Source organism: Zonotrichia leucophrys, chromosome 2 (assembly GCF_028769735.1).
Source record: "Zonotrichia leucophrys gambelii isolate GWCS_2022_RI chromosome 2, RI_Zleu_2.0, whole genome shotgun sequence".
NCBI lineage: Eukaryota > Metazoa > Chordata > Aves > Passeriformes > Passerellidae > Zonotrichia > Zonotrichia leucophrys.
Window position 1 is genome coordinate 88,447,132 of NC_088171.1, and position 25,223 is coordinate 88,472,354.

General features: G+C 37.3%; 1 protein-coding gene across 20 annotated transcripts in view; it reads left to right on the plus strand.

Annotated features, from left to right (window-relative positions):
* Window positions 1-25,223, plus strand: part of LOC135444249 (poly(rC)-binding protein 3-like) — a 497,164-nt gene that overhangs the window by 63,063 nt on the left and 408,878 nt on the right. For 19 of the 20 annotated variants that reach the window (XM_064705626.1, XM_064705627.1, XM_064705618.1 and 16 more), the window contains exon 2: window positions 22,374-22,513. The exons of the other annotated variant lie outside the window; for it this stretch is intronic. The gene's annotated coding sequence lies outside the window, so the exon portion shown is untranslated. The remainder of the gene's footprint in view (window positions 1-22,373; window positions 22,514-25,223) is intronic. 20 annotated transcript variants of the gene reach the window in all.

Genomic DNA, 25,223 nt, shown 5'->3' on the forward strand with positions numbered 1-25,223 from the left:
AGGGAACAGTTAGAAAACAATTTTGTGTTAAAAGCAAGAGAGAGTATTTCTAATAAATGATAATTTGAGTCTTTTACTTGCAGATATGAGGCAGGTAGTGCATAGTCTATTTGACCTATTTTTCCTAAAATGAAGAAAAGATAAAGCTGAAAAGAATAGCTCCATAGTGTTCATTGCCTGAGGATTGATTTGGATTTATGCAACATGGCATGTATTTCAGATTAACTTATTTTTCTTAGTATCAGAATTAGCTTTTTACCTAGCCACAGTTACAGTTTCATCTCTAGAAATAAAACCATCTCTATAACATGTTCTTCTACCTTTTCCCTTATTATATTGCAGCTTCAGTTAGATACCAACCAGTTTTTCTCACATACTTTGATCTTGCAGCAGTTTATTCTGATTTTGTGTCCTTTGCTCATCATTTTCCTGTGTTGTTCATCTTTCAATGGCTCCTTCTTTGTTTTGCTTTTTAAATAGCATGACTCATCTGTACCTGTCACACCAGTTTACTGAGAATGACATTTTGTCTTTAGAAAAAAAAGGCTTAGAGAAGTTGCATGATGCAGAGGTCAAGGCAGCAAGAGATTTCAGGTCTTAATTTGCACACACTGCCTGCCCACTCATTCTGCTTAAGGTTACCATATAATACTTACAATATCAGTGAAAACCAAGGGGTGAGAGGAAGATTCAGCAAGTAAAATCCTCTAACCCAGAACTGCATGCCTCTGTGTGTGATAAAATGGAATGCTATGGAGTAATTAGGAAGAGGTGCACCCTCCCTTAACCTTTAATAGTTTGCAAAAGATTGAGTGGAGATACAGACTCAGGGTGGAAGGATGGGGTCAGATTAGTTTGGGATGGAAGTGGTGTCAGCATGCATTGATTTTTTATTTAAAATTATGAATGGATGACATTAGTTGTGGCTAGTTGTAGCACTGCTAGTGTGTAGTAGCTTTTTTCTCAAAAGAGTGGTGAAATACCTCGGGTAGAAGTGACAACCTCTATGGTATCATACTGTGTGGTGATTTAAGGCACAAGCAAGTCCTGCAGGAAATGCCATCAGATCACTAGTCATTATCCTCATTTGGCTGATACTGTAACCGGAGGCATTTTTCCACCTAAAAAGCAACCAATTGATGTCTGAGTCCAAATAGTCTTAATTACTTAGGTTTGAGTTGTAGCAGAAAAAAACTGTATATGTCAGAATATGTTTATGGATGCTCTTTGTGTCTTTCAAGGAAATTTGTTCTTCATGAAATTAGCTATGTCTTGTCATTTTACTTTAGTTCAGCACCTACCAGCAACTCCAAAATAAGTCCTTATAGAAGAAGAAGTAATCTATGGCTGGACTGTGTAGAACTTTGGAGCTACATTAGATTTTATGTTTTCACGCTTGTAATACCAGAATGATTCCTTTTGTGTGCTAAATTTATTTACAACTTGAATTTCAAACACAGCATTACCCATCTGGGTATTTTGAGACAACGACTTACTAAAAATTATGAGGTAGCTAGAGATGGGATTTATGGTCCCCATTCACTCTGTTGGCCAAGACATTTTTTCAGAGCTGTTCAAGCTTCGTGTAATGTGCTATTTTATTCCATAGCAGACAGACAAAGATAAATACTATCATTTTTAGAGAGTGTATGAGGTATCCTACATTTTTATGAAAAAGATTTTGGGGATTTTTTATATTACGCTTATTTATGTAGCATGGTGGACCTTTTAAACTCATCAAGAGTTGCAAGTGTGGGTCCCATGGATCTTAAAAATGATATACCGCAACCAAAACTTCACAAAATCATTGTTCAACGCTTTGCAGAATGCAGAAAAATGTCTGTTTCACTCAAAGTCTAATCATTGTATTGCAGAATTTTGAGACACTAATAAGGATGTATTGAGCTTTTGCAAGCCTATTGCCAGTAGACAATGTATTACTCAATAAATCCCTCACCAATGATCAGATAGCTAATGGAAAGTGCTCCAGACTCCAAGTAACAATATTTGCTTTCTCTAATAGCCCAATGTTTACATTTAAAAGATCAATCAAAATATGTATTAGCACAATATCTACAAAAGAATACTCAGATTGATGCTGGATCATTGAAAAGTAATGTATTTTACATCAGGCTTCAAAACTGTTCCCAGGACTTTGGTCTAGTTTTCTCCCTGGTTTTATTTTCAGGCCAACAAAGTCCTTGTTTGGGTTTTTTCCTATATCTAGGGGTTTTTTTCTACATCTATTGCTAATGAATATTAAATTTCTTTCCCAGCAATAAAAATCTGAAATTTGTCCTTTATGCATGCCTTCTAGACATCCTCTGCTTTCACAGTAGCTCTCTGCAGCTTATCTTGTGTGCCAGCAGCCCTAGTGTGGGGTCGGCTCTCACATGGGGTTTCAGCAATGTACTGTCAAGAGAGACCTGGAGCCTGGGGCTGCTTTCTAAAGATGTGTGTGACTCCTCTGTGGAGACAAATGCACAGGGGTGTCATGGTATTGAAATCATGGCATTTTACTCATAGAGTTAGCATTCAGTTTCTATATATTGATAAGAAGATGGATTGTTTTGATTTTTTTTTCCCCCTACTAACCTTGAGCTCACCATTTCATTAACAGAAGTACCACATGGCTACGATTAATTAAATGTTAAATCTTGACTTTCATTAGCTCTAGTTTGCATTAGCAACCTTAACCCACGTAAAATTTAGAGCACATATGAAAAAATAACTATTTGTTGTCCAGTTCTTTCATTAGGACATGGTTACATTTGGCATTAATCTGTTTTCTGCGTTGTGTCTCATCTTGCAGCAGGTAGCAGGAACAGAAAAGCTGGAGTCTAAAATTGCATTCAGCTGTTAATAGGTACTTTATATCTTAGCCTGCAGCTAAGACTGCTTCTGTGTGAGAAGTGTTGGAACTGCACTTGCCGCTAAATTACTATGGATGGTTCTCATGCATTGTAAAGAAGACTATGTAAGTCTGTGCTATCTTTCGAAAGTTGTCCTGAGTCAGCATACAGTATTGCCAAATTATTTGTTGCTTCAGGCAAGGTCCTAGATATTTCCTAAGGAATATTTCCCTCCAGAGAGGATGGGTTCCAGAATATTCATGGACTTGAAGAGTACAACCTCTACAACATTTCTTTCACTATGCCACAGTCTGCCTGTGGGTGGACTTTAAATAACTACTGACCTCCTTGCTACTTCTGAGACATAAATTCAGACTGTAACTGAAGCATAGTGACTTCTTCCCATGACTTCCCAATGACTGGGGATGGAGACTGACACAGACATCCTCTCATGCCAGTGTGTGAAAGTTTTGCAGAGAGGTGTTGCCAGATTGTCAAACTCAAAGAGCAGTGCATGCTATTTACTTACACACTACTGATAATTTTAGATGCTTAATATAACAAGTTTCTAACATTTTGAGCTCTCCTCTACTTGTAAATATTCATTCCTTAGACAACTGAGATGGTAGGTGTCAAGACAATGGATCCAGGCTCTGCTCAGTGGTGCTGAACAATAGGAAAAGAGGTAACAGTGAGAAACTGATGCACAGGAAATTCCACCTGAACATGAGGAAGAACTTCTTTACTGTGCAGGGGACTGAGCACTGGAACAGGGTGCTCAGAGAGAATGTGGGATCTCCCTCATTGGAGATTCTCAAGAAACCATCTGGACAAAATCCTCTGCCATGTGCTCTAGGATTACCTTGCTTGAACAGAGATTGGTGATCCACTATGCACCCTTCCCACCTTATCCATTCTGTGATTCCATGTTTTTTAAGACACCTCTTCATTCTAAATGAATTCTCAGGAATAAGAGCTTAGAAAAGAAGTGAAGTATTAACAATTTAGACTACCGCTTCATTATGAACAAACAAAAACGACTTAAATATTTAGGGCATGCTGTATTGCCAGACCTGTAAGAAGGGTGGAAGTGGGTTTTACAAGGTTTCCCAAGATACCTGAGCACACAACATCTTGGAAGTTTGGAGAGATAGTAGACCTTATTATCTCGTATAGGATATCATTTGGTTTCCTCATATCCTACAGGCACTTGCTTTTAGGATGCCATTTATTTGCTAGACATGAGAGACATTTGCTATTATGAGAGACATAAGGGTTCAAATTCTTTCCTTGGAAATAAGAGCTTCTCCTGTCTGGATAATAACAGCCTTTTATTTCATTAGGGTACACCAAGTATCCTGCTGTCTGTCATTTCATTTGCCGGAGTTTTCAACATGCCATTAAAGGTAGTGCCAGTAACAATGGGAACAAAAATAAAAACAGGGATGAGAACAAAAGAACCCCATTGATAAAAAATGCAAGAGGAAGTATATCTTTATGCTCAATGTATTACAGCTCACTGAGTCACTGGGCTTGAAATGAGATCCCTGGATTTGTACTTCACTCTTGTGTCTTGTTCAGTTGAGATGTAAAAGCTTCCCCATCCTGAGTTAATTAAAGAACTGCCATTAATGCAAATTTGTTTGAAATTAGCTTTCATGCTGCATGCACAGGGAAGAAAAAGTTGGCAGATTTGAGTGGCAGAAATCTGTGCATACATCTGTGTGCCTCTTCAGGGTCCTAAATCATCTTTGGAATCCAACTTTTTTGTTGGATTGTGGAACTCAATGTCTTTGCTGAGATACAGGTCTGCCATGGAGTACTCATTTCAGTGAGGTCCCGGACTGTAAATCCATAAAAGCTGTTTCTTTTCAGACAGGACATCTACTGTCAACTGCAGAAGATGTAACAGTTTGCATTAGTTTGCTACTAGTTTCATTTGTCCCCTGTGCAAGGACTTCCCAAACCACCTTGGTACGTTCCTAGACCGTATGGGTGATTTTCCTGCCTACCATTTCTCATTCCTAATTTAATTCTTTCATGCTCTGTATAAGACCACCAAGACAGGATTTTCCTGCTGCCCCACAATGGGTGTTCCTACATGGATATTTATTGACTCCAGCTCCATGAAAAAGTGTGATGACCTTACCAATTCCAGCGTCTTTGGTCAGGTAGTTTCATTTCACAAGATATGTCCAGTCATTTACTAAGATGAATTTGCCTTAGATTATCAGAAAATAAAGTGAGATGCAAATTATGGGCAAAAAAACTGTCAGACCTCTGTTTGAAAACCAGACCCGTTTTCATTCTCAAGCTTAAATGGAGGGAAAGAGATTAGGTGTTGCCGCCCAGATGAGGATACAATTACTGCACAGCTTTAAAAACTGGACTGCTTTTTTTTCCATTTTCCATTGTGTTGCTTCCTAGGGTTCCTCTCCTGGAATATATTGTGGGCATTATTTATGTTCACTGTGGGATATAAATTGCAAGCATACAGCAAACTGTGATGACCCAGATTGTTTTTCTATGCAAGAAAGCTTCCCGTTCAGGATTATCTGAATGTAAATATGATGTGTCATCTGATCGGAATAATGAAGACTTTGAAAATTCATTTATCTATTAAGTGTTGATAGAAAACCTACACCAGATAGAGATTTTTCATCATTTACATTTTAAAGTACTCTCTCTCAGAAAGATTACACTGCATCAAAAGATTTGCACTTAAGACATCTTCTGAGTAAAGTAATGCTGCACAAAATCTTTGATTTAAAATCAAATTAGAAGAGGAAGTCATATTTTTTTCTCTAAAAAATGTGAAAGTTAACCATTTGTAGATAGCCTCCCAGATATCAAACTTTGGTTGTGTTGGCAAAATGCTGGGGAGAGTATGCTTGTCTCATTGAACCTAGATTACAGGCTTGTAAAAATGTTGTAGTGAAGGTTAATGGCTTGATAACTGAAAATGTTAACCTTTGCACTGCTGTATCTGGGCTGAACGTGCGCCATTCAAGCTTTCTGTTGACACTGACAGCTCTGGTACACACCCCCTCATCACTAGGAGAGCATTACATTTTCATTTCTTCAGTATAGCCTCTGATCAATGTCATAGCTGCCCTCAGCCCTTGAAAACGCGTTCTGTAACTAAGAAAAATAATAATTTTGAGGTGAAATATGAACAAGCAAGCAGAATCTTTTTTCTCCTCTCAGAATAGGGAAGTAGGTTTCAGTGGGTGTACAGCAGCTGTAATGAAAGCAAAGTGAAGCCCTTTTTTTGACAACTTGAATGAAAGTGTCCTTCACACAGTCACACCCTCAGAAGAATGAACTTGCTTTGGACACCAGGAGCATGAAATGCAAGGAGCTGAATGCGCTCTTGTGTAAAGTGGACCTGTGAGATCTTACACAGTTCTTTCTGTCTCTAGCAAAGAAATACCCAGACTATGGAAAGGGGATTATGACTAACTCTAACTCGTTCCCTTCTTAGCCTTCTTGCTAGGACCTGTGAGCATCCAGTGTTCTAAGGGGTCTGAATCCTCAGTTCTGCTCCAGATGGGAGCTGGGTTCCCTTTGCCTTGGTGTTACCTGATTCTCAGGTATCTAGCCCAAACATCTGTGCTAGCAAAAGGTATAATTAGGAAGAAGTTACTGGTATTTTGCATAGATAAATAGAGCATTGTTTACTGACTGACAGCAAAAGAGGAACAACAGGGATTTTGGAAAACTGGATCTGTTTCATTTATGCAAAAGGCATAAATGAAACAGATCCAGTTTTTGCTGGATTTGGACTGGTCATAGAGATGGAGTAACCTGTTTCTGTCATTACTCTTGATGTGTCCAGTATGGGTAAAAAGGGGATGTTGCACCAAACACTGATACAAAACAAAAGCCAAGTTTTCTTCACTGGTACTTTCTTACCAGCTTAGTTCTTAGTCATCACACTGATAAGCAATAAAAATAAGGAAAGTAAATTAATGGATTAGAGCAAGTGAGTGGAATATAATGCTTTAAGTATTGAATAATTTCAAAGAAAGTAGAAGATAAACTATGATGCTTTTATTTTCTTTCTTGAATCAAAAATCAAACTATTCTCTGAGCCACTGAATTAGACAAGCAGATTTATGTTTTGTTGCTTGTGTTTTATGAGTGGCGTTAATTACATGGGCATTGAACCACTTTGGAAATTAACTGAAAAAAATACTGAATGAAAAATGTCTTTATTCCTGCTGAAATGAGCCAGAAAATAGTTCTTATATTGTAACGTAGAAATCTTGCAGTGCTATCTAACCAATAGGAAGTAGCATCCCCAAGAGGGAATATTTTAACAAAACAAAAAAGCTTTTTGTTATTATCCCTTGACTAATTTTTTTCTTTTCAATAATCTCAGTCGTTCCAATAATTCTCAGTAGTGCAATATCCAGCAGTACCTTTCTGTTAAAACAGATGGCTATACTACTGTAGGTTTCTCTGCAATGTGGCTTAAAGATGCTGACTAATTTTGCAACGCAGTGTTTGTTTCATGTTGCAAGAAAAAAAAAAGCAAATATTTTTCTAATATGATCTCATCATGTGGGCCATTGAGACTAATCAAATCATATTATAAAACCACATTTTTTTCTCTTTTGCATTTCTCTGTACATCAGTTGGCTATCTGTGATGCTCATACATTGCATTGAAAATTTCATCTTGGAAAAATCACTGTTGTTTCATAGGAATGTCTTTATTTTCCTCAGGAGACTCCTCTCCCTAACAAAACAAAAAAAAACCCCACATGTGTATGCACATGGTCTGTCTTGCATTTGCAGTATTTTCTTTTAATTTCTTTCTTCACTGAATATGAATAAATAGTATTTTGTGTCACATACATGTGAAAAAAAAATTAGGTCCACATACCCTGTTAAAAATTAGGAAAAAGGTTGGATGACTGAAGAAAAGATAAGAGCTTAAGAATAATTGATGTTGTCAGTGGCTGAGTATGGGAGAAATTGCAGTCAGTATGAATTTGATATGTCCTGTCATCTTGGTTAGCTCATCTTGTAATTCTTTTTTTTGCTTTCTGAGGAGTCATAATTTCATGGTGATCTATGCCTGTAGCAAATTATACTATGTTCAAGCAAGTACATTTCCTCAAAATGTTAGTTGAAAGCAAAGTGCAACCCATTTGTCAATACTCACTCAAGTCCTTGCCAGCAGGTCAAGTCTTCCTCAAGCCAGCGACTTTTCCTCTTTTTGGAGGGTACCATCACAAACTGTAAGATACAATTGCCCCAGCTGTAGGTTTTAGTGCTTAAAATAACAAATCAAACGGGGTCACAAGTGGATCAAGCCCTTCTGGATCCCGCTCCATCAGTGTAAAAGGTTACAGCATCCTGTGGGCTGTGCCATCCATCCTCCAGCTGAGCAGGGCCCTGGAGCAGAAATAACAGAAGAGAGCATGTATCAGCTTCTTGACTGCAAATCACAGCCCAGCACATCTACTTCAACTGCCTCTGCATTCATATTCCAGGCTGTCAGCTGGAGCCTCTAAGGAACAGCCAGCTTGCTACAGGAAGATTAACGTCCAGGGAAAGTGGGAAAAGAGAGTGGGTTCAACCAGTTGATGGTTGTGTCTTAAAATCTCTGTTGTCCCTCTCTTCTTGAGACTTTGGTAGAAGACCAAAGACTAAAATAAGCCTGGTGCTGAAATTTAGTTGTATGATTGATGTCCTGTTTCCTTTTTTTTTCCTTCCCTATTTTTGCTTCTGCACAAGAAAGGCTGACTAACAGGTTTTGGATTATCATAACTTCTGCTTGTTTGGAAAGAAAATCCAATGCCACAAGAATCTTTTGTGGTTTTTTCATATACAGCTAGAGGAGAACTATAGTCTTTAAGGCTGCAAAATGCACTCATCAGGGATAACTAAATTGTAATGTCTATCAAGTGCAATAATTCCCACAAGCATGAAAAGTGCATAACAAAGCAACAGATCTTTTACAATAGAAAATATGTGTGTCCATTATGCTGTAAGAGAGGAGAATTTATATAATAATGCTGAATACAGTGACAATTTATTTTTACGGTGAATATACTGTAAAATACTCCCACTATCTGCCAATCCAAACATTGTACCCAAGACATACATAGTATTGGGCAGCAGGTTTTTTACAAAACATTGGATGTTAATGACACAATAAAGCTTTTCTTAAATATTTCCTTAAATCTTTATCTTACCTGTATGATATTACTCAATAAATGTATGAGGATCTGAAAATCCATTCTGGAAGTCTTCCATTTTTTTTTTTTTTCCATTAGCCTTCAGATTCACTGAATTAGCCTGCTTGAGTAAAATGATAATGCAATGATGTTTTCTCCATCACATTCACCAAGGGCTGAATTTCTTTTCCCCCTTCATTTTGCGAACACTAGCATGCTGATCTTTGTTCCTGGGTGTTGACATCATGACAAGATTTTGAAAATGCTTTTTCAAAAATACTGCCAAGCTTTGTGACTGAAAAGCTTACAGTCCATATAGCGTCCCTTGAGTAAGCTCAGAATCTTCAATGGAAAAATCAGTAGATCCCTCACATGTATTTATGGAAAGGTTCCTCTAAAGAATATGTTCAGATGAGATTTTTTCAAGGAGTCTAAAAGAAATGAGGTGCCTTGTTGGTTTATCTGTATAAAATTATATTGTCAATCAGTATTTTCATCCCCATAGCTGTTAGATAAGAGAGCAAACTCCTCTTTAATGAATAAATGCTCTATAACTTAAATCACGCTTTGTTGGAGCACATATGTCAGGCAGGCATGGCTGATCAAATTACTGAGCACATTGGCTCTGCATGCATTTTCCCTTTGAAAACTTACTATTAAGAAAAAAAATCTATGTCCTCTCCTTTTTTATTGCAGTTGCAGGGTGAGAGTGAAAGGTGAAGGGTGTAAGAGAGAACTTCACTTGGAGTTCAGCAGCCCTTGGATTTGGCACTGGATGCATTTCACTCTGCTAATTTTTTTTTTGTAGAATACAATTGCTAAAACCTTGTGTGTGCTGGATTAGTAAGGCAGCCCTGCATAGCCCTGTCAAAAAAATCTCTTCTATGCCATTCTCTTGTTTCAGTCCCCTGTCTGTTTTCTCTGATGTTGCCAAGACAGAAACAATGACAATTATGGGGGAGTAGGAAAGGGTAGGTGGAAAAGTAGATAGAAGATTGCAAAAAAACCTCAACAAACAGTAATTCTGAGATATTCATATAGTAGAAACATATATTTAGTCCTGAAATTATTTAAACCACCTAGTAAAACTCAATTTAAAATGTCCCATTCCCATTTATGTTAATGAAGAATGATGTAGGCTGATGTTCCATCTCTTAGCTGTCCTGTTCCTCTCTTCTTCTCCCCCTCCTACTCATTTCATTACTGACAGATTATCTGAAGGTCCTGCAAGTTAGCAGGTGTGGATGAGACTAGCACTGACAAGTGCATGTAACTGGCCTTTTCATTTTTGTTTCTGAGTGCGTGTGGACTAGCTGTCACTCTTTCTGGTATTTATACCACTGGCATTGATAAAGATACTGGGCTTACTACTTGAAAGCTTTTCCATTTAGGGAAGAAACATGAGTGTTTCTTTTAAACACTCTAACAATGCTGTTTTCTGCTAATAAAATAAGCAAACAAGAGCCTTAGTAACTACAGTAAAAGCAATTATCCAAGTACAAACAATAATCCAAAGATAATTTCTGTTTCTGTGTCCCTCCACTTCTGTGCTGCTAGATGGGAAAATTATTTGATTCCTGTGCTAATCCACATGAGCCAGAAGGCATTTTCCATTGAGCTCTACAGTGCACATTTTTTCACCTTTGAGCACCTCTGTGAAGAAGGCAGGGTGCTGGGGTCCAAATAAAGCAGCCCAATTTATACAGGCAGCTTCTTCAGTGCAACTGTCTTGTTGCACAACCACAGCTCAGTTATATGAGTTACAGAATACAGCCTGTTCTGTAAATATTTAGAAGGTCTACTTGACTGCAGTATGTTAATTTTGTTTTATTTCACAGGGTTCAGTCAAAGTTGCTTAAGTTCTCACCAAAAATATTTTTTGCTTTCTACTGGTTGCAGCCACACATTGCATTATGACAATATATATACACGTTTACAAGTAGGTGTTTATCCAAGCCTATATCTATGTGTAGTCATACAGAGATTATTGGTAAAATTAAGAATGAAATTTTCTGTATTTAATTATTGGCCATGTTTAATGGCAGCTAATGAGGTGTGGTTTTGAGGGAATATTATAGCTTGGGATTTTTCCATGCATCAGCAAAGTGAAGGAGATTCAATCACCCCACTGAAATAAGTGGATATATAAAATTATTTTATCACTTGTCTAAAGTGCAAAAAGCAATCTTGTGCTTTGCTTATAACATTAAATTTTTTAAAAAAAGAAGGAATACTGAAGGACGTACCTGGTTTATGGCAATACATATGCACACTTTTATTTCACAGAATCAATCACAGCATCATTGAATTGAGGATGAAGGGAGCATCTTGGGATCATACTGTACACCCCTCCTCCTCAAGCAGGCTCAACTAGAGCAAGCTGACAAGGGCCCTGTCTAGTTGGGTTTTGAGTATCTCCCCAGAATGAGACCCTGGAACCTCTCTAGCAGCCAATTCCAGTGCTCTTAGCAATTCCCATGCTAGGAATTGTTAAATAATGTAGTACAACTTATGGCTTAAGAGTGAAGATAAGTTTTAAGGGTTTTTTTTAAACTTAAGAAATAAAGTCTTCAAATGCATACAAGATCATTTGATGGAAATGAGACATAAAAACCTGCCGATGTGAACATTACCTTGATCTAAAAAAAACATATTATAGAGTATAATAAAAGTACAGATCATTGTTTTCTTTCACATTTTCTACATTTCCTGTTGTTGTGAAGCTGGGGTTTTGCTCCTGGTTGGTACACATAATAGCTCTAAATATTTCTTTGAAAATAAAATGGGATTTAGAATAAGAGAGGGGTTTTGTGTCTGTGTGGAGGTTTGAGTTTCCCCCCTTAGTATTTACGTTGGGTTTTCACATATCATATTTCTTTCACTATGTGAATAAACAATTCATATGATATGTGCACTATAAGGAATTCTTTGATGGCAAGAAGTTTTCCATATCCCACAATTCCTATGGACATTGGGATGTTTGAGAATTTTTCATGGGTTTTTAACATTTTCTGGAGTTTTTAACTTCTTTAGCAGGATCCACAAATATTTTCTATGATAGATATATAGACTATATTGTTCTTGCAGCAAATAAGAAAATGTAATTCAATTTAAAATAGTTTGTTCAATAATTTTATTTTATTCTTTGTGTTCATATATGAACATGTCAAAGTGGAAATTGGTAACAAAAACATACATAGAATTTTGCAGGGGACCAGATGTGTTGTGTGTGACATGAAAAATAGAGCTTTTGGGTGATTCAAGAAGATGTAGACAAATAGAGATTAAACTCAGAGGGAATTCATTGCCAGCCATTAGGCAGGCATTCTGGGATTCCAGTGCAATTGTGCACCTATGCACTAGCCTGTAGGTGTACAAAGCAATATTTCTCAGTGGAAGCAAGAATAAACAGCCCCTCATGCAGCTAAACAATGCTCGTGGAAGGCTTGACCTGACATTCTGGGCAGAATGAATGGGTAGTTAGAGAGAAACTACCCAGACTGTGGTCCATGCTTGGTAGCAGAAATACCAGTTGCAGGTTATGGAAAAAAATGGTCTGAGAATCTGTGACTGACTCTCAGAAGCAGGAAGGAGGAAGACTTCTCAGACACAGAGCTTGTTGTAACAGAAAACCTGATCAAACCAAAGACAACTGTTTGTTTTTCTTTATGTCTTCCTGCTGCATTCAGAGAAAGAGAACTTCTTGATCTTTTAATTTTTTCCCCATTTGTGTGTATGTAAGCAGCATTAATCTCACACCAAAATGCTTGCTTTAGGAGATAAAAGACTGTAAAGGCCCCAGTTTTGGGTAATGTACTATTTTTGTGTCCACTGCACATCTGTGAGCATCTGATCAGATGTTTTATGATCAGATCTGAATAGCCTGTATTGAACGGCATTACAATTTTGCTTCAGAAAATGAAACCACTTCTTCCTTCTAGGAGTAAGCCTCTAGGTGAGGAATGTCTATACAATAGCTAAACCCCAAGGGCTACATTTGAAAAACTTTGGCTGAAAAACATTCCCTTATAAATAGTGTCCCTGACTTCAGATGCTGCTCAGTGATTGTAAGTTAGCTAGCCTTTGGGCCAAGATAGAAACTGTGAGGACCCAATATTTATTTGTTTATAAGTGCCTTAAATGTATTCTTTAATCTTCCTGAATAATTGGAGTATAGATCTGTGCCAAGCATTGTGCCCCACTTTGAAAGGAATACCCAGATATTAACAGAACACATCTGAAAAAAAGTCCAGAGCTCTGTGGTTGTTCACTAGCAGCTCAGAGCCCTCCAGATTGGTCAGGAAGGCTTTTTACATCCTTTGGAAGTGAAGTGTTGTGATAAGGTAAGGTGGCAAAAGACCTCTCTCAAATCCTGCCAGGGTAACCATTGGTAACTGTTCTCTTTGGGCATTGAGTCTACTTGGGAGAACACAAGCAGATTACATTTTATTCAGAAACATGAGCCAAAACAGAGAAATGTCCATCCACAGATGCACTAATCCAGTGGGATTGGGGTGGGGAGAGTCTGAAAATACAGTGTGCATTTCTATTGAGTAGAACTGGATGTCTGGAAGGGCAAATGCAGAAAATGAATAGTTCAAGAACGGCGCTTATGAGCTAGGATGACTTTTGTTGTGTTCCTCCAGGGTAGATGACAACTCAAATTCAGTAGCTTCTTTCCTGTGAGACCATTGTAAAAGGGAGCCAAATCAATTTTGCTTTGTTTAAGAGCAGTGCTAGGAATGCTCGATCAATATTCACTTCCTCTTTTTTGTCTCTTTGTATGGCTAAGTGATTTGTACCTTTGTTCTGTTACATAGCATCTGTTACAGACTTCACTATTCAGTGTTTATCACCTGAGAAGTTCATTGCTTAGAAAAACACTTAATTTGATCCACATGGGACTGTCAACTAAAGGATGTTTTTTTCTTCAGAGTGAGATCTAAAGTTTCATTTTATAAAATAACCATGTTAAATTGCACAGAGGAGAGATGTCCAATTTACCGTTAGCAAGTTAATAGAATTTTTTGCCCTGGAATGCAAATGAGAGGGAAAGAACCATCCTTTCTCTTATAGTACAGTACACCTAATCTGTCTCCTATATTCTTGTCTATTCTTGGACAGTCTTTGGCCCTCAACAATGATATACCACTGTCTATAGTCACTTTGGGTAGAAAGCAAGAAGAACACCTAAATAATTGTTTAAAATCTCTGAGTTGTGAAAGCTTATCTCTAGCTACTGAAGTGTCAAGTGGCACAAAGTGGATTCACTTGCTCCATTCAAAACTATGGAGCAATTTAAGCTTTAGAAAGCCCCCAGGGTTTAGCTAGCAAAAGCTCTTGTGACTCAAGTGTGTGCCAGCTAACAAATTCCTTCACAATTCGCACAGAGCTAGGAACTTCTATTGTCTTATCTTTGAAGCATTGCTCACAGTGCAAACACCTCTCTCCCTTTCTCCCAGAATCATGTGATATGTTAATGAGACTTTTTGCACTTGGCTCCTTTGAACTTCATAAGGTTTGTAAAGCATTGCTTCCCAAGCCTGTCCAGGCCTCTCTGGCTGCCACCCCTTCCCATCAGTGTATCAGCTGCTTGGTGACACTGGCAGACTTGCTGAGGATGCACTCAATACCACTGTCCCTGCTGCCAGCAGTCAAGTTGTTCATTAAAAGATGTTGAACAATGATGGTCGTGATGCCTATCCCTGAGGATACCACTCATCAGTGGATTCCACTTGGACATGGAGATATTAACAGATGTAGGGGGACAGAATATAAGAAAATACAGCTAGTGTAGAAAGTAATCTTACCCCTAAGGAGTTGCAGCTGGACCAATGATCAAAGATTAGGAACAGGCCTGACTTTAACAGGCACAGCTGTGACCAGTGAGAAGAAGATGCTATAAAAGAGTGGGGTGGCTGGGTGAGAAGGGAATTGGAGTTAGTTGGCTGCTTTGTGAAGAAGAAAGAGTCAGTGCTCTGAGGAGCTGCTCACAGGAAAACATCAATATATGAAACTTTTGTGATAGGAGACAACAGTATGGAACCCCTGCAATAAGATGACAACAAAGAGCAAGTCTTTGAGTTTGTTGTTTGTTGTAAGCCAATTCCTTATCACTGAATAGCCTGTTTGTCAAATCCCTGTCTTTCCAGTTTAGAACAGGATGTCATGTGGAATACTGATATGCTTTGCACAATTCCTGGTAGATGATGTCAGTAGCTCTTCCCTCATCCACCAATACTTTATTCCCATCAGGGAAGGTTACCGACTTTGTCAGACTTGACTTGCCCTTAGAAAACCATGCAGGCTGTCATAAATCACCTTACTTTCTATGTGCCTTAGCATAGTTTTCAGGAGAATCTTTTGGAGGTATCAAATTCTGGAGTATAAAAATTTTCAGTTCCCTTTAGTAAATGGCCAAGGTTTTTTTTCCATCACATGTCAAAGAAAAGATAATGTTGAGTTCCTGCACCTTGTTGAATGTCTCTGATAAAAAATATTCTCAAAGGGCTTCTTTATATATTTCCATCTGTAACATATGCTTACGGTGTTTGTATTAGTATTTACTTAACTGAAAGGATACTGTGGTTAAATATATGTGCAGAATCTCTTCCACTTATTATACATTATTCTAGCATCTAATGCATCATCTATATTTTTACATTAACAAATTAATTCCAGAAAGCAGAGGAGTACCTCATAAGCATACTTTTCCCATTTTCTTTTTTTTTTTCTTCCTTTCTTTGGCTTCTGTAAAATTCATTAATGAACTTTGGAGCTGATCTCCTGCTAACAATTACAGACACTTAAAGCCTAAGCAAAAGTCTTGATCCAGTTCATCTTCTTTCAAAGTCAAATTTTCTGAAATGGGATGCATTTGTTCAGAAAATCTTACCTGTATACTACTGTGCTTCTCAAATAAATGACTCTCTTGAGATGGAAGGGGAAGATAGTATAATGAAAACTGCCTTTGAAATTTCACAATTCCCAGGATTTTGAGGGTAGAGTTACTCATGCAGAACATTCATTTTATCATTGGTCTTCATGGTGTCTTTCAAACCAAAGTCTTTGCTGGTTTAGCTGCTGTGTCAGACTAAGAAATTTATGTGGCAGTAGCAATTCTGTGTTGAACTGCTCTATAGCAGACTTCTTTACCAATGTGACTTGGCTATTGATGCTGTCAATATAAGCTTGATACATGGCATTTCTTATAAATCATTATTTTCTAAGATTGTATTTCTGTCTAAAGTCAGTATATCACTTCTTGAAGGGAGCAGTTTAGTTATGCACCAGAAGAGAAACACTAAAATCTTTGAAAGGCAGGTTCTTTGCTAAACCAGAATAATGCAGTGCTTTTCCATAAATCTTTAGATGCCACTTAAAACCTGCCTTTTGAAGTGGCCCAGCTATAGCAGTCTGTTCTCTAGCTAGTGTGACTACAGGCATTTATCCTCACAGTTTTCAGGTCTTGGTCATAGGCCACTTTTTTTTCCACGAGACCAGAAGGCTAGACATTATTCTCATTGTTGTAAATCAAAGATATTTCCCATAGAAAATTATGTACTGAGAAAGTCCAGAGAATTATTTTCTTTCTTGTAAGGAGAATTTTTTTTTCATTCAAGTAGTATGTCTTCTGGACTTTCAGGTTGGGGGTTTTTTGGCTTACTGTGGAAGGTTTTCAAAGACAGAAGGATGAATTAGACGTCTCTGATTTTCATTGAGATGATGTATCCAATGAATAGGCTCCTGAGTTTCCTCTAGGTCTTTGAAAACCTTCCACGTGATTCTTTTCATTTTTTTGTGCATCCATTTCTCTGTCTCTGCTGCTTTTCAAGCCTCTATAGAAGCACTCCTGGGAATCTGGAGGAGGTATGTGCTCTACAGTCAACTCCTAATTGCCCTACTGGGTCCATCTCATTACATGTTATGTCTTATTACCCATCTGTGTCTTGGCCTTCAAACATTAAACATGACCTTGGTCTCTGATCCATCTACTAACTAGCCAAGATCAGATTTCACTACAGCTTCCACAAGAGATCTTCAAGGGGAATCTAAGGTATCCAAAAAAGGTTTTTAATGATTGGGTAGGTGACCTCAGGGAGCCACAGGATCAAAGAACCTGATATGTGCTATCTCACCATTTTATGAAAGAAACAGCTGCATTTTATGCCAGTTCTGACCATTAAATGCTGGATGCCATTTTTTCCGGGAATTGGTTAACAAAGAATATAAGCTTTACCTCTGCACATCAAAGCACTCAAAACCGTGTGCAATGAACCCAATTGTCATTCTGTCCCTTCAGAAGAAGTAAAGCCAGTGACTAGGTTCCATAATTGCTATGGTTTTGGTAACCATAAATTAGTAAAAATTATCTAGCAGTTTCTGGTGAAAGTTAGTTCCTCCACTGGATAAACAGTAGCCTCAAAAACCTTTGTTGACAGCAGCATCAACTATTTCTCCTTGGGTTTGGCCATATGAAATGCTCACTATATGTAATTGTTCACATGGAATACCTTCGTGGTGTTCTAATGAATATATTTTTGGCTTCAGGAGACTTAAAATACGTACAATTATTATTTTTTAAAAATTCTGACTTTTTTATCAAATACTTACTAATGAATAGTAACTCCTTCCTCCAAGTGACATACTAAACATGATATTGCCCCTTTACACAAGTGACAAGACTGACAGAGCTAGAAAAATTCCTCCACTGTGACTTCTATTTTAAGAATTGTCATTGCTTTAAACTTATGAAATATTGCCTTATTAAAAAAGCATGTTGATAACCTAGGCTAACAACATAAGTGTTAGGAACAGTATTTATTGTTATATATAAACGCATACACATATGCAGACACACATACAGAAAAACATACACACATACAGACAAACTTGTATAAATGCAATAGCTGTCTAAATGAAAACAAAATGGAGCCATCTATCACAATAATGATAATCAATTATCACTTGAGGAGTAGACCTTGGGAGTTAGTTCCTTATTAGTTTTCATAGATGTGGCATGCCATGGTTGAAGAGTAATGAAGCACAATAAACTGATTTTCTTTTCCTCTTGAATCACCTAGCCAAAACATGCTGTTAAGCCACAAACATGACACTCATTAAAAATAATGCTCCAGAAAGAAAATATTCCCTGTGCTGCTCAGCATAGGAGGTAATAACTGCAGAGGAAAAAGGAATGGTGCACTAAGTCTTACAGTAGATGATTCATTAATTACTCCTGTAGTTCTGCAACACTATAGAGTCATACAGAAGAGAACTATGTGAAGCTGGACTAGATTAGCAGGATTTGTCCATACCTTTCCCATGGTGATTAGGTCAGATACCTGCAGAAATCCTCAATATTTTATTACACACTGTAATCATCATGGATGATATAGTAAAACTGCTTTTTTTCTCTGCCTCTTAGACCTTTCTTCACTTAGTTGCCTTTAAAGGTAAGAACTGATTCTGTCAGAAATCATGTATTGTAGGGAACTGCAGAATGTGTTAGTGAAGGCGTGGTGGGAAAATTCTGCTTGAAAGGTGAATGAAGCGTTCTCTACAGTGGATACTTTACAGTTGGCTTCTTGAACTGAGCAAAGTAGGGGATGTTCCCAAAATAGCATTTAGAGCTTAACAGATACAACTGGTCCAATTCAGAGGTGACATAAATAGGAGCAGACAGAGGGAGTAAGCAACACTCCTGGTGTTCGTGCTAGAGTTTACAGTGGCATCACTTGAGTAGCAAAGCAATTGGAGAACAGAGCTGAAACAGGCAGGCTGATTTGTGAGAAGAGAAATACAGAGTGCAGGACTGTTTCTGAGGGACAGGTAGATGGGAAAGAATATATGCTCTATTTAGGCCAGGGACCAATCCTTGAAATGTTTGTGTGTTCAAGGCCAGGTCAGATGGGATTTTAAGTAACGTGGTCTAGCAGAAGACATCCCTTCCCATGACAATGGGGTTGGAACAAGAGGATCTTCAAGGTTTCTTCCAACCCAAATTATTCTGTGATTTTGTGATGAGTATCTCCATAGGTTCTTCCAAGTTCATCTTTGTATAAGCAGTGATCTTAATCAGGGGCCATTTTCCCACAGATCAAATTTGACTTATGGGCCAAAGAAGAAGCCTGGCACAAGGATATGAAAACCTGTCTGTGTGTTACCTAGATGGAGGTGCTTATGGTCCCAGTCACTGCTCCCTTCTGGAAATACTGAAAGACCTTTCCTGTTTTATTGAGGAAGAAGGCCAGATTTTTTTTCTTCTGTTTTCTGGAACTGAGATCTACAACTGTTTCCAAATTAATGTATGCACATCCCTGGTCACAATCTGCACCCCTGCTAAGTTTGGAACTTAAAAATTATCTACATGTGAAAAGAAAAAACCCAGTGAATAGCATTTTTTATCATGCTTAAAAATTGCATGGGGAGCATTTTAATTTGGTGCAATATTGCTTCTGACAGCCAAAATTAAATCTGCCTGTAGTGGATTGTTGCCTGTTACTGGATAGAAACATTTGTTAGGTCGAGTACGTGCTGCTTCAACAGACAATGAAAAACATAAACAATTGATTGCAATCAGAAGCCTAAACAAAAACATTGCAATAATGTGGCATATTTGCATAGTTATCGTGAATCTGGGGACAATATAAAAAAATCTATTTTAATGCATATACAGGTGAGAATTAATTTAAGAAAAGTGCCTGGGGAGACTTAATACCAAACACTATCAGATTGTGCAGTGACTTTTGACTGCTTTTGTACTGGATATGAAAATCATCTAAGGCCTGGAAAAGCCAAAAGAGGTATCTTTATTTTAAACTTGATGTTGAGTGGGCAACTACTTTTGGGTAAAAATGTCAGTTTGCGCTCAGATGAGGTCTTGGTGGAGTTCCTACATGAAATTCTGCCTCTCTAGTAATTCTTTCTCCAACATAACTGGCTGGCAGTAACAGTCCAAGGCAAAGACTTCATGACACTTGCTCCTCTCCAGAATGCTTTGGAAACTGTAATATCAGTTTCACCGTAATTCCAATATATTCAAGTATATAAATTTCTAAAACAGAGTACAACACCAAGCAACATTTTGTCATTCTGTCCCTTAAACAAATCTGGTGGAAGAAGGAGTGCACAGAAATATTTATATAAATAAATACTTTATCTTTTCCTGTTCATGACCATCTCTGGGTTTAGTACGTAAATATCCCTGTATGTTGCTGTGCAATGGAAGTGTTCTGATGAGCTGATCACTTTCTACCTGTATTCATCAGAAATAAAGATATAACTCTGGAAAACTAAACCTGTCCCATCTCAATCCTGTAGGGGTTTTTTTCCTACTAGTATCAGTGTTGAAACTCCCAATGACTTCAGTGGAAGCAGCACTGAGACCTAAATTCCCTAAAATGTTAAATTTAAATGAAACTCCATAAACAATGTTTCACCTCCTCCTGTTCCCAGAATGGAATAATACATTGATTTCGAAGCCGTAGTCTGGAGAATAAATCACAGATTAAGTGTGAGGGATTTTGGAGAAAAGAATTAGAAGTGTATCGGTGGGAAAACAGTTTAGACAAATTGTTTATGTTGTCTGCCAACAAATGTTTGGTTTTTGTAATTCAGCCTTACTGATGTTGCTAACTTAGTGTAAAATGACATTACATCTGTTCTGTGGCGGGAGAGGAATGCTGATGTGAGAGCACCTCTTAATGAGGCGCAGTTGATATATATGTGGGCAGTTTTATAGTTTTGTCAAACAACATAAAAGTGTTATTCTGGATTTATTAGCAGGAAATAAAATCCAAATTGAAATTAGATTCTTAAATGGCACAAAATTCCAATGTTTTTTATGTCACCACTAAAAAACCCCCAGATCCTGTTAAATAGGAAGCCTGAAAGTGCAGTAGTATATTGAAGGCAAAATCAGGGATATTATTTACTCAAGCAAAACTTTTTTCTATGTTACTGCCATTGGAAAATGATTAAGTATTATCCTCTATATTGGCTTTGTTATAAGTTGGTTGCAGTTATTGATATAAACACTGACTTCATCATACCCTATTAAACATGACTGTGAGGGGTTCAATTCTGACACCTTTTCTTGCCATACTTCCATCTTGAAATCTCAGTGAGGTTTTATCTCTGTAACAATTCACTTGCAATTTGAGGCAGTTTCAGGACATTTATATCAAATCTTAGAAGCATAATCCTGAACTTTCTTGTAGGTCAAATTATGGTTATTGACTTTTGAAATAGAGGTAATAGGTGTTGTTGCCTTTCTTCTGTTTTGAAATTGAATATTTATGACCTAACTCAACTTCTTATTTGATCCATATCATCAATTTCAATGGGAAGCAACAGAAAGGGTTTGACCAGTGGCCACGTAATGTTGAAAAGTGGACAATTTCACCTTTATCATAGTTCACACTTTTGCTTGCATGTCTGCTGGGCAGTCAGATTTTTGCAGTCAACTTTCATGTTTCACCATTGCTTGTAGCTTCATACAGTCCATTTTTTGTTTCTTGAAAGATAAATTTATCTCTCAGGGCTTACTCTTTATCTCTCACACTTGCTCTTGCTTTCACTAATTATATGACAAAGGAAGGTGATGCAGCCAGTAACCTTTTTAGAAGCAGGTTCGTTTGTTTGTTATGTTGCTTGTTTCTCTGTGGAAAAGTAAATCTACTTCAAAGGAAGAAAAATATCTCTTTTCCTCTTCCTCATTATTATAGAAGAGAACCTCTTAGGAGAGTGCGAGGTGCTTGGGACAAGATAAATTATGTTTTCATTAAAATTACCCAAGCAAACAATTTTCTGCAGGTTGGGTTGCATTAAAATATATTTTTCTTCCTAAAACGCAAGTGCAGTGGCTCCCTAACCTAGAATTAAAATAATTTTAGATATTGCTGGCATATTATCAACAGACATAGAAGAGAGCTTGTTTGCCAGCTTGTGAAAAGAATCTGAAAGTGAAGAAATGGAACCTGGTTTATTTGCTGACAAGCAGGAGGTCACTGACTTTAGCATGTAAATCCCAAACGCTTCTGAGGATCACCTCTTGTCTGGGAAGAAGGGCTCAGAATGACTGCAAGATTGAGTTACAGTGCAGTATTTAGAATAATCTATCTAAATCACATTATAGGTATTCTTCTCCCATTGTGCAGAAAAATGTATTTAGGGAGAATGAAAGAGAAGCTGCATTTAACCTAACACTGCCCTGCTGTGATATCCCACGTTCTGGGACCAAAGGCAAGCCTGTATCCTGCTCTCCTTTCTGTCCCTTTGTCCAAAAAGGAACGAAATTAACAATTCCCTGGTGTTTCCCTCTGTTGTAGGAGGAGGAAGTAATCTCAGCCCACGGAAGAAGGGTAGAACTGAATTTGAAGCAAATTTGTTGGCTAAGAGAGCATGGCATGATTTGATTTGAGGAGAGAAAAAGCAAGAGTTTGCACTCCAGAGCATTGAGTGATCTGCTGTAAGTATTGGTAACCAAAAAGGTATTTGTAACTGAAATAGAGCAAAATTTTGTGATCTCAAAAAAAAAACAAGGTCAGTCAGGCAGGAAAATCTGATCAGAACAATTTCCTTATATATCAGACAGTGGTCTGAGTCCAGGCATGATTTCTGATAGCCATGGCCAGGTTAGCCTGTTGTCTTGCTCCAGCCTCAGGTTGCTAGAGAAGGGAAGTGCTGAAGAAAAAGCACAGCCAAACAACAAATAGCTGGGAGATCTGGAGAACTGCACTATTTTCTCTTCCAAATGTTGCACTCCCAGACAGTGTGCCACCACATTATTTCATACGGTCATTTCTTGCTGTGCAGCAAGACTGGATTGAATTGTGCTAGAAACTGCAAAGAACCAGCTCAGGAGGCAGGAAGTAAGAGTGCTCCCACTCAGATTCTTTACTTCATATGTTCCTCTGATTTATGGATGGAGTGAGGGGATTGACCTTATCATGTTTGAAAACATGAAATCCCATGAGAAATGTCAGAATACTGAGTTGTAAACAGGCCAGGACGAGGTGGAATTTTAGATGCTGTAGATTTCTGTATGCATGCAGGTAGGATCTGTCCTGAAAAGAGATTAGCTCCTGAAGTTGTGCTGGATAAAGGAACCAAACTAATCTATGTACTAAAGCATTTGACTTGCACTGATCAGAATTTTATCACTTTGATAATGCAATTTTGAATTCAGAAATCTTTCAACATTCACAATATGGTGTCCTAGCTGAAATACGAAAGTAAAATAGCTAGAAATAGTGCACATTAACCATGCATACATTTTCATATGCTAGCATTTCAGGTCTGATAAACTGATTGTGTATGATCTGAATGAAGCCGTTGTTTTAGGGTAATCAAGCCTGATTATAATTTTCCCTTTTTAGTCTCCTTACAAACAATTCTAAATCCAAACAAAAATAACAATTTTTTTTTTGTCTTTTGGGGTAACATGCAAATGAACTGCTGACTCATAAGTCCTTGTGTTAGGCACAGATTTCCAGCTTGAGAAAAAATGATGAGATAATGTAGCATTTTGTAGTTTTTGAATTTTATGGATGCCGGTTGCCAATATGTACACAGGGTTGATGTTAGTGGAAAAGTCGGTATTTTATCCTCTAGGCCTTCCATTTAAAAAATTAGCTTGTGATTAATTGCTGTGTGCTTCCATTACTGCAACGTAGATGGATTTTAAAAGACATTTGACAAAAAAAATGCACCTGGGAGTATTTTAAGTGCAGCAGCTGTAGAGCACTCTGTAATTTTATTTTGTGTTTTTTATATTCATAGTGACTGGAAAAAAAAACTTGACTTAGGATCACAGTATAATAACATCACTTCTGTTCTTCTCCAAAGTTTGATATTCTGTTTGTGTTTAAAAAGCTGACAACCATATCTGAAGCTCATTGATTATCTGCTTATAATAGTTCATCATCTCAATGAAATAGATCAACAAACCTTTTCCACTTTGTCAAATGTATGCCAAATAACAACAAAATGGGGGTAAAGGCACTTGAAACTGTATTAGAATAATGCTAATCTGGTTTATTTTTTCTGAAAAAAATTATTTAAAGAATAATTTGTGTTCAATTTAAATGGATCCTAATTTCAGATTGAGTTGTTATCTTCATTTTTCTAAAGAGTATATTTATCTCTCCTATATTTATGTAGAATACAGGATATAGTATATTTATTTATTCTATCACTGACTCATAATTTCATTTTTTTACAACTGAGGAACATCTTAAAGCAGTGCATTCAATTAACATTAATTATTCTATTGATTCTAAGGTTTTCTGTCCTAGTTTTTAAAAAAATCTTGAAAAATCCATTGTCCAACACACCAATCATTCATGATCATCTGCATAACTCGATATTTGCTGCTTCTACATTATATCTCACCAGATTAACCATTAACCATTGTTATTCAAGTGTGTGGAGTTGCATGGTTGGATGGCTCTCTTTTTCTTTTTTTTTTTCTTTGTATTTAAAGTCCAGATAATCTGCTGGATATTCTTGTTCCAGTTCCTTGCCCTATTCAAACATACCAGAAAACAGAAATGTATCCCTTCTATGATGAAACCAAGGCAACCCAAAGAATATCTTTGCTGAAGTTCACAATTGACTGTCACAAATGAAAACAAATTGATAAATTACAGTTTGCAAATGACTACAATAGGAAATTAATTAAGTAGTTTGAAATAAAAGCAAATTTCAGCTCTTTTAGACAATTGCTTACAACCATCTGCAAAAAAAAAAATCTGTTTCTTTTTCATTGAATATACAGAGATTTTATATTAACAGAATTGAGTCCTTTCAAGAATCAGCACTTGATCACAGGAGAATGAAATGATACTTCACAATGGATCTGATAAATGAGACCTTTATATATGAACAGGCACGTTGATTGACCTCTGATTTTTTAAGGACTTTCAAAAACCAAACCTGAAAGAAGTTTAATTCTTTGCTATTTATTTTGGGAAGCAAGTGTTTGAGCCATGTGCTGTAATGACTCAAATCTGGATATTTGAATTTCTTATCAATATTTTGACAGAATGATTGTAATGCACAGCCTTAAAAGAAAGTCGTGTATCATCCTAAAATACTGCCATTTGATTTTGGTACTTCACTGCAGGAAAAATAAACCAAAACAGTGAAATCTGGACCTCCAATGTTAGCAATATGTA